The sequence below is a fragment of the Arachis ipaensis genome, chromosome B02, assembly GCF_000816755.2.
Source record: "Arachis ipaensis cultivar K30076 chromosome B02, Araip1.1, whole genome shotgun sequence".
NCBI classification, from domain to species: domain Eukaryota; kingdom Viridiplantae; phylum Streptophyta; class Magnoliopsida; order Fabales; family Fabaceae; genus Arachis; species Arachis ipaensis.
Genome location: NC_029786.2, coordinates 82,162,033 through 82,172,474, shown reverse-complemented (window position 1 = coordinate 82,172,474; position 10,442 = coordinate 82,162,033).

Below are 10,442 nucleotides of genomic sequence, written 5' to 3'. Positions count from 1 at the left end.
ATTACATTCTAAATTTAAATAAGGTGTATTATTGATCTTTGTCTGTTTTGAATTGAGTTTGTTTGTGTGTTATCATCATTAAATAATTTTGGTGCATTCTGAATTTAAATAAAGTCCACTTGGTTTGTGTTTGTTTTGAACTGAATTTATTTGTGTGTTGTCATTATTAAGTACTTTTAGTGTATTATATTCTAGATTTAAATAAAGTGTACTTGGTTTATACTTATTTTGAATCGAGTTTGTTTGTCTCGTCGTTATTAAGTAATTTCGGTGCATTTTGAACTTAAATAAAGTGTATTTTTAGTCTGAATTTATTTTCTACTAAATTTATTTGTATGTCATCATTAAAAGATTTTAGTGTATGAGGAGGAGAAAAAAAAAAATGAGAAGAATAAAAAAATTTAAATAAAAAAAATGATGAAAAAGAAGATGAAGAGATAGAAATAGTGATGGTGGGGACAACGACAAAGAAAAATAGAAAAAAAAAAGCGGTGAAGAAGAAGAAAAATAAGCAAAGTGATAGGAGTGTAATAGAAAACAAATTAAAACAATGATGATGAGAATGGATATCTTTGATTCTTTGTAATAGATAATAAATAGATAAGTGTTTGTGTCAGCAACTCATCAAGAAGACTAAAAACAAATCTAAGTACTGTGATAGTATACTCTTATCATAATTCATAACTGTTAAGAAAAAGCATGCAAGAAAAGAAAAGTCAATAAGTGAAAGAAAACAAAACACATTTCCACATTGGTGAATGGTCATTGGTCAGTGGTCACATAGTTCTCCAACACGTTTTTCATCCCTTTCGTGGAAAGAAAATCAATCAGTGAAGAAAATAATTACAAGAAAACAAAACACATTGATCTCTTAGCTTTATTGTTTTCTACAAAAAGCTTTACACATGTTCAATAATATCCGTTCATAAAAAAAATTCTCTTTATTTCTCTCTTAGCTTATTTTTGCGGTAGTGAAAATAGCGTTAAAACTTAAAACTACTTAAAATTTGAAATCATTTATTTGCTTTCATCAAGAATTCTTCGTAAAGTATTTCTTTCGATCAAATTTGTGAAATAAATAACTTTAGAATTTGGATATCGAAAGTATCAAAACTGCCATTCTATAGTTTTTTTATAGGGGTATCAATATTTTGTTATAATTAATTTTAACTATAACTATTAGGACATTAAAAATATTTTTACTACAATTTATTAGTTTATATATAATTTAGAAAGTTTATAATTTTGGAGTGACAATATTACTTCATCTCTCCTATTACTAGTATCCAAAACAAGATATTTTAATGTTATTTATAAATATTACGCGTGATATCAGATATAATTGTGTGTATAAAATATTCCGTGTAAGTTGTAGCTAGAAAAAACCTTGATAAATGATAAGCATGCTTCGTTCAAATCTCCGTGCAGCAAATGAAAACAATCAATTAGATATATATAGTTCATCATTGTTAATATTGCTAATGGCGAAAGCAACTAGTGTTGCCAACTTGTTTCTATTTTCTTGTTTCCACTTTCCAGTAATTTCTTCAAGATTGAAGTCAGTTAAAAATAAAAGATTCAATATATATATACATATCCTATATATGTTATTCATACTTACTTAAAGTGGGAACTTAAATAATTTAGAAATTTTTATGGATTCTTGACTAGGAACAGTAATGTGTGAAAAATTAAATGAATTTTTACCTAATTCTGAAGCCATTCTTAATTCTAAAGGAATAGAGGATCGTTTAGAATAATCTCAATTATAGGATAAATTTTAGAGTTAATAACTAACTCACTCTTTAGTTGTCCTATTATATCATACGTACGTGAGATGCTAATTTAATAGGTTGATATTTTAGTTTATATCCCCTTAATCATAATGTTATGGTAGGTTCTCACATGACATAAGCGTGACTTCTTTTATGGCAGATCATTAATTCCATCTAGGTGTGGCAAAGCTTTAATTAGATGTTCGATATGCTTTTCCGGGAATGAAACTTGGAAGAGTTACAATGAGCCTGCAATTGGAGACACTAGTTGTGTAATCGTCAAAGCCAACTGATTATTGTGGAGCTAATGGAAACTGTTAATTACTCAAACAGCGGTTTGTCAGTGCTTGAACGGGTTTAGGCCTAAGTTGCCAGAGGCATGGAGCACTCCGGCATGGTCCAAAGGTTGTGTTTGCAATGAAGGGCTAATTAAGGTGGGAGAACAAGATATAACTGATGGGTTTGTGAAGATGGTGGGGCTAAAGGTGCCGGATATAATTCTTGGTTGGATGAGAGAGAATTGGTTTAGAGGAGTACAGAGGCAAGTGCTTGAAGAATTTCTCTTGTAAATAGTAGTGGTAAAGGGAGTGATTGTGTTACGTGGTTTGGTGATTTAATTGATATTATCATATTAGAAAGATGGATTCTGATGAGCATTACCTTTATGTTTCACATGACAGCTTCTTAGGTAAGAACTCCTCTTCAATCTTCTTCAATTGTTTGTTAGTTACTCATTACTGGATGGAAAATAGATAAAACGAATTGGGTAAATTATAATTTGGGTAAGCAATACTCTTTTATAAGTTTATATATAAAAAGATTAGAAGTGTATAATAATCACTTCCTTATATTTTAATTTATGGTTTCGTTAAATGCATTTGTTAGGGATATAAAAATAAAAGGTTTCTATTGAAAAAGAGAGCTAATATATTTAACTTTATTAAAAACTTCAAATTCTTGTGCAATCAAAACTTTGTAAAAGGCATTTGTTAGGATATACTATTATAGTACAAAAAAAATTCGACAATTCAAATAATTCGACCATGATCATTTGATAAATAGGCAAGTCAAAATGTCATAGCACGTGAACTGTTCTACAAGAATGTAGGTCGATATATCATAACATGGGTTATTCTATAAGAATGCTAGCACAAGGGTGGTTCAACTTATCTTAGAAGGAGCCGAGTCAATAATTTCTAAAAATTAGAATAAAATAATTCCACAAAGCACTTTATGTAAAGAGAAGACATAAGACATCAAATATTTTGCAAATATATCTTTATGGTCTATAAATAGAAGAAAAGTAAAAGTGAAATGGAACTTCAATTGAAAATACCACAACATCACACAAAACATTGTAAATCCACAGTCACGCTCACGCTAAAGAGATTTATGGAGTGCAAGTGCATGTGAGTGTGTGGGGTCATTTTTCTTTGTTCATTTTATCTTCGTTATTTTAATTTATTTTTTAATTTTATTTTATCGTTGGTAATTCCTTTTATTTTGTTCTTTTATTTTAAACTTTAATTTGCTTGTTATTTCAGTTCTAGTTCTTATTTATTCCATTTTTGTTTCTTCTTGTTATTTTATTTTACGTCATTTATTTTTAATGATTTTCTTTCAAGTATTTTATTTTTAAACTTTTACTAAGTTTTATTTATTTTTCTTATTTTACAATCTATCACAAATATTTCGACATACATAGTTTTGATACCTACGTTAAGTAATTTCTGGGTCGAGCTCACTCTTTTTTAGAGGAGTCGTATCTGCTCTCCGAACTGAGATCTTGATACAATCTTGATTTGACACCCTGTCGAGGTTACCTAAAATCAAGTTAAACAAATTAGCACGCCTAGTGGGTCCCTGGGTTAAGCTAACAAATCAAGCTGTGTATGCGATTACGCAGTGACAAATTAATAATGTCTGATGAGCCTCAACTTTGACTGATACGTCGAATAATGATACTGGAGAACCTACGAAAGGCCCCGAGACAAAGGTTGCTCCGTCAGTAGGTACTTTAGGTCGAAGGATCAACCCTGTCATCACAGAGGGAATCCTATCGACTACACTCGCTACTTGGCCCCATATGGGTTAACTCCAAATTATTCCCCACCATTAAAAAAATTCTAATATGGGATATTTATGAGGCACAATCACTACAAGAAACAATCCCTTGTACAATCATACACCTCCTCTAGGTTACCCTCCAGTAGGAAAATCAACTAATTATAACTCTAATGTGGTAAATTACAATGCTTATCAATATTTGAAGAACCCTCCATATTTAGGATCAGTTCTTATGTCACAACCTACCTCAACAATGCAAAATGTCTTTTCGACACAAGGCGTAGGGGCAACATGGTTGCCCGTAGGTTGTACTTTGATTTTTCCAGAAAATGTCGAGACAAATTTTTGTCGGAACGTCGTCTCCTAATACGGTCAAATCCTTGGCCGTGTTTAGACAGCAAATCGAGGATATTTATCATGATTTAGTTAATATATTTACTCAGCAGATGGCTACAGTGTTGAATCCAATGATAGAGAATAACAATGTTAGAATAGAGCAAGTCGCTCGACGAGTCGATAGTATTGCAGAAGCAACCAATCGACCTTTTGTAGCACCCATAAATGGGATGAATGCCAATAATCCTCCTATAATACTAAATAGGAGAGATAACCCAAACAGGGTATTGAATGAGGCTAGAGTAAATAATGCTGCTCAAGCTTATGGTCAAAATATAACTCAAGTTGTCGAACAAATCTTAAATAGAGCAGGGCTAAATATAGGTGACAAATCAACCTTACTTTATATCTCCTTTTTTCCGATTATGTTACAAGATGAACTCTCCAAAGGAGTCAAAACTTCAAAGTCACTCACCAAATTTGCAGAGGTAATGAGAGTGAGGAATCGACTATTGAGCGTGTAGCTTGATACACAATCGAAATTGGAGAAATAGCTAGTAATGAATATTTAAAAATGAGATACTTTCCTTCTTCTCTCATAAAGAACGCCTTTACTTGTTTTTCAAACTTGCAGCCCAACTCAATCCATAGTTGGGCTCAGTTAGAAAGAAATTTTCATGATCAGTTCTTTAGAAGAGAAATGAAAGTAACATTGTCCAATTTGTTCACAATAAAGAGAGAAAAAGCAGAGCCAATCAATGATTACTTAATTTGATTCAAGAATATGAGAAACAAATGTTTCACTCTTATTCTTGAACCTGAAGTGGTCAGAATGGCCATCTATGGTCTCGATTTTAATATTCGAAAGAAGTTAGTAAATTAGCAATTTTTTATTTGGCCTAACTAGATGAAAAAATACAGCAAATTGAAAAATTAAACAAAGAAAAAGAGGAACTAGAATCAAGTAAAAGAAAACATTTCTTTAACAAGAAAGTAAATTATGTCAACTGTATGAGTGAGGAAGAGTCCCACAATGAATTTGCCTTCGCTGTGACATTAAAAGATGGACTTCCATATGTGTCTCAATCTCTTAATCCAGCAAAAGGCAAAACTTCTTTGTCGGGAGGGAGAAACTATTCTTTTGATTTGACAAAAGTTGAACAAATATTCGACATGTTATTGAAAGACAAATAGCTTGTACTCCCTAAAAGGAAGAAAATGCCATCTGTTTCTGAAATCAGAAATAAAAGGTTTTGTAAATTCCATCAAGCAACTGGATATTATACTAATGATTGTGTACATTTTAAGGACTTGATACAAAAGGCTATTGAGGATGGTCGACTAACGTTTGCAGAGAAGCCTAAAATGAAAGTCGACTCTGATCCTTTTCAGGTCAGGTCGAATTTTGCTGAAACAGAGAAAATAACTTTCTCGATTAATATGGCCTCTGTTAAACCCTTGGGGAAAAACAATCAGTTCGAACTAGATATGTACGAAATAGAAAGACCAATCTATCCAAAAGCAAGAGAAGACTTGTTGGATTTTTTGCTCAGGTAAAGGGAAGAAAAAGGGAATGTCGCCATATGTCCTTGATGCAGTGCTCTATTTGACACATCAACTGCTAAGGCTTTCGACTCTTATAAAAAGAGAAGAAAGCGGGTTTACCAAGAGGAATGGAGGCAAGCTCAATTAAACCAGGGAGGTAAGAGTCGAGACTCGTCCATCGTGCCTATTAAGCAATAGATGCGCACTGTTGTCACGGTCAATCAGAAACCTCAAGGAGTATCAACCGGACTAGATTTCCTTTTGCGAACATGTCGAATAATAAATGGGTTCAGAACAACGCTCCAAACTACTCAAGTAATTATAATTTCAACATTCCTAGAGGAGGTTTCGAAAATTAGGCTGGAAACCAAAAGAGAGGTGCTTCTCGACAGGGGCATCAAAAGAGGCGGTGGTCGAGTACAATCTCGACGCAACTTTCAGGATGGGGCTTCCTTCATTCTAAGAGTTGTTGCTCAAGCACAGGGTGCTTATATCGACTCAAAGGTCCATATCCAAAGTTGAGCAAAGAGAACAAGTCGCCTTAAAAGCAAGAACAGGAAGAGGATAAAGGGTCCTCGATGATTAAGAGCCAAGAGTTGAAAGACAAGTTGAAAGAAACCTCGTTAACCAAGCCAGGTCCCAAAGGGAAAGAAGAGGAGCAGGCATTGACAGAAACATTCGATTCCGGATTCGAGAATGGCCTAGATTTGATGTTTGGAGAAACTAGTTTTGGATATCTGGCCACAGTGTCTGTTCTCCCTTTCGACTTCTAGGGTAACCCTATAGGGCTTTAAGATTGTCTCGAAGGAGATTGTGATGATGTCATTCCAGGAGACGAATACAGATTCGTCGAGAATGGATTGATTAAAGAGGGGTTGTTCAAGAAACCTGATGAAATCACCAAATGTCTTCTTCGACCCTTGCACATTAAACCTGAGGTTGAAGTGTAACAGCCCAAACCACCCGCTAGCACGATATTGTCTATTTTGGCACACAAGGCCTCACAGTTTTGCCTTTGACGATAGGGATGATAGTCGAAACCCCCCACACTCACTCGTCAAAATGCGTCATGCTAGGGAGAGGTATCCACACCCTTATAAGGCATGCTTCGTTTTCCTCCCCAACTGATGTATTACCTTACAATCCACCCCCCTAAGGGAGCCCAGTGCCCTCGCTGGCACATCGATCCGAGCTCCGGCTCTGATACCATCTGTAATAGTCCAAATCACCCGCTAGCACGATATTATCCGCTTTGTTACACAAGGCCTCACGGTTTTGCCTTTGACGATAGGGATGATAGCCGAAGCCCCCCACACTCACTCGTCAAAACGCGTCATGCTAGGGAGAGGTATCCACACCCTTATAAGGCATGCTTCATGGATACCTCTCCCTAGCATGATGCGTTTTGACGAGTGAGTGTGGGGACTTCGGCTATCATCCCTATCGTCAAAGGTACAATTGTGAGGCCTTGTGTGCCAAAGCAGGCAATATCGTGGTAGCGGATGGTCTGGGCTGTTACAGATGGTATCAGAGTCGGAGCTCGGATCGATGTGCCAGCGAGGGCGCTGGGCTCCCTTATGGGGGTGGATTGTAAGGTTCCACATCAGTTGGGGAGGGGAACGAAGCATGCCTTATAAGGGTGTGGATATCTCTCCCTAGCATGACGCATTTTGACGAGTGAGTCTAGGGGGCTTCAGATATCATCCCTATAGTCAAAGGCAAAACCGTAAGGCCTTGTGTGCCAAAGCAAACAATATCGTGCTAGCGGGTGGTCTGGGCTGTTACACGAAGGACTTATGATCAATTGCTTCCTAGTTGATGGAGGAGTAGCGATTAATTTACTGCCTAAAAGTAGGGCTGGAAGTGAGTCAAGCAAGCTCATAAGCCAACTCGAGCTCGACTTGTTAATAGCTCGATAAGTTGAACTCGTGAACTGGTGAGCCGAGTTTAAGCCTGGAATTAAGCTCATAAATTAAATGAATCGAGTTTGAGCCTGGTTCTATTTTTATGAATTTTTCACAACCACTATCTTTTCTATCCGCCTGACTAAGATTTACAAGATAGTCGTTGCTTGCTCAATCTAACAATCTCCGTAGGATTCGACCCTCACTCACTTGAGGTATTTCTTGGACGACCCAATACACTTGCCGGTTCATCCGTGCGAAGTTTGCGGAGTTCAATTTCGTGCACCAGTTTCACCCTTGAATTTGTAGCTTCTTCATTATGGATAAAGGCATCATATTGATACTTGCTCCCAAATCACATAATGCTTTCTCAAAGAATGTGTTTCCGATGGTGTATGCAATTTGGAAACTCTCTGGATCTTTCATCTTTCTTGGCAAACCTCTTTGAATTATGGTACTATATTCTTTGGTCATCACCACGGTTTCATCTCCTTTTAAAGATATCTTCTTGGACAACAACTCCTTCATGAATTTAGTATAAAGTGGTATTTGTTCTAAAACTTCTATGAATAGAATGTTGATGTGAAGCTTCTTGAACACCTCCAGAATGTTGGAGTATTGTCTATCAAGGTGCTATTTCTTTAGCCTTTGAGAGAAAGGAATTCTTGTTGATATAGTTTCACTATTTTCTTCTCTTTAGGGCAATAGTTGATGCATGAGCCTCCTTCTTTTTTTCTCCTCCTCTGTAGCTCCTTTATTGTGTACTTCATGCCTTGTGGCTTCTTTATCCATGGCTTTTCCACTTCTCAGTATAATGGTCTTGTACACCTCTCTTGGATTAATCTCAGTATCAATTGGGAATGTGTTAGCAGATTTTGCTAATGGAGGTATCTTGGTTCTTGAAGTTGATTCTTGTTTCATCCATGAAGCTCCGAATTTATTGCATGATAGTGGAAGTTGATTGAGCTAAGATAGAGGTGGACTCAGCCAGCTTCTCTATGCCATTTTCAAGAGAAGAGAGCCTTTGGTAGATTTGTGGTTGCATGAGAGAAGCTTATTGTTGATGTGGTGTACTGGAGCTTCTTTGTTCTTGGTTTTTCCAACCAAAGTTTGGGTGATTCTTCCATCCCATATTGTAAGTCTTAGAAAATGGATCATTTTGTGGTGGCTTTTGAAAATTCCCCATATAGTTCACTTGCTCAATAGTAGCTTGTTCTCCCTGTAGTAACTCACATTCTTCAACCTTGTGAGCTCCTCCACACAAGTTACAGACCACTTTTATTCTCACTGCGGATACTTGCATGTGCCCCAGTTGCTTTGTAAGTGACGAGATTTGTTGAGACATCATCTTATTTTGTACCAAAATTGAGTCCATGGTGCTCAACTCTATCACTCCCTTCTTCATGGCTCTCTCGGTGGAATACATATATTGATTGTTGGTCACTATATCAATTAACTCAAGAGCTTCTTGTGGTGTTTTAAGATGCAAAGATCTCCCTGGTGAATTATCAAGTAAGTTCTTTGAGGCATAGGAGATTCCATTATAAAATGTTTGAAGTTGCAACCAATCAGGAAACATGTCATGAAGACACTTTTTTTACATCTCCTTGTATCTTTTCTAAACTTCATAGAAGGACTCTTCATCCCTTTGGGTGAAGATTTGGATGTCATGTCTCAGCTTGGCTAACTTTGTGGTGGAAAGAATTTGGTCAAAAACGTATTAACCAAATCCTCCCACGTTGTTATGCTTTTCAAGGGTTGAGTTTGGATCCATTGTTTAGCTCTATCCCTTACAGAGAATGAAAAAAGCCTCAACTTGATGATTTCGGGAGAGACTCCATTGCTTTTAATAGTAACACTTATCAACAAAAAATTAGATATGTGCAAGTTTGGATCTTCTTAAGGGCTTCCACCAAATTGATTTTGCTGCACCAATTGAATGAGTTGGGTCATTAATTCAAAGTTGTTTGCCTTCACATTAGGCCTCACTATACTACTCTCACAACTACTTGTGGGGGTAACAAAGTCTCCAAGAGTTCTCATAGCATTGGCATTGTTATTGTTGTTTGTCATGCTTTCTGGCTTCTCAACTTCTTCCAACTCCCTCTGATTTTGTGAGTTTATTCTCAATTGGTGGAGTGTTCTTTCAATTTTAGGATAAAAAAGAAGTGGTTTCTTGTCTTTGTTGTCTTGCAAGCATACACAAGAAAAAATAAAGCGAAAAGATAGAATTTCCAATATCATAGTGGAGGGAATTCCAATGAGTAGCAAAAGAAAATAAAAATGTCTAATATAGAAAATCACTTAATGTGGTAGTTATCAATCTCAATTAATCCCCGACAACAGCGCCAAAACTTGATGGAAGAATTTTTAACATGGCAAGTGCATCAAATGGTATCAAGTAATACTACAGGAGTGGATTGTAACACTCTAATTACCTTAAACCTTACCTCATGCCGTAAGCAAAGGATAACTAAGTGTCACGACAATTCTATGGCTTATACAATAATATATATATATATATATATATATATAGAAAGGAATAATAATAATACGAGAAGCCCGATGAAGAATTACAGCTCAAAAATCTTTATACAAAAGTGCGAGGCGTTCACATGATAACTAAAACCATAAAGGATAAGATACCGGTACAAGATAACAAAGTATATGTAGATATATAAGCATAATAGTCATAGAATACTAGCCGCAGCCTGCAGAGTTTAGGCCGACTAGTTATATACAGACATAATAGAGTTTTATAAGGGTACAACCATAAACAACCTGTCTCTCACCAAATTTAGCCTCTAAGACAACA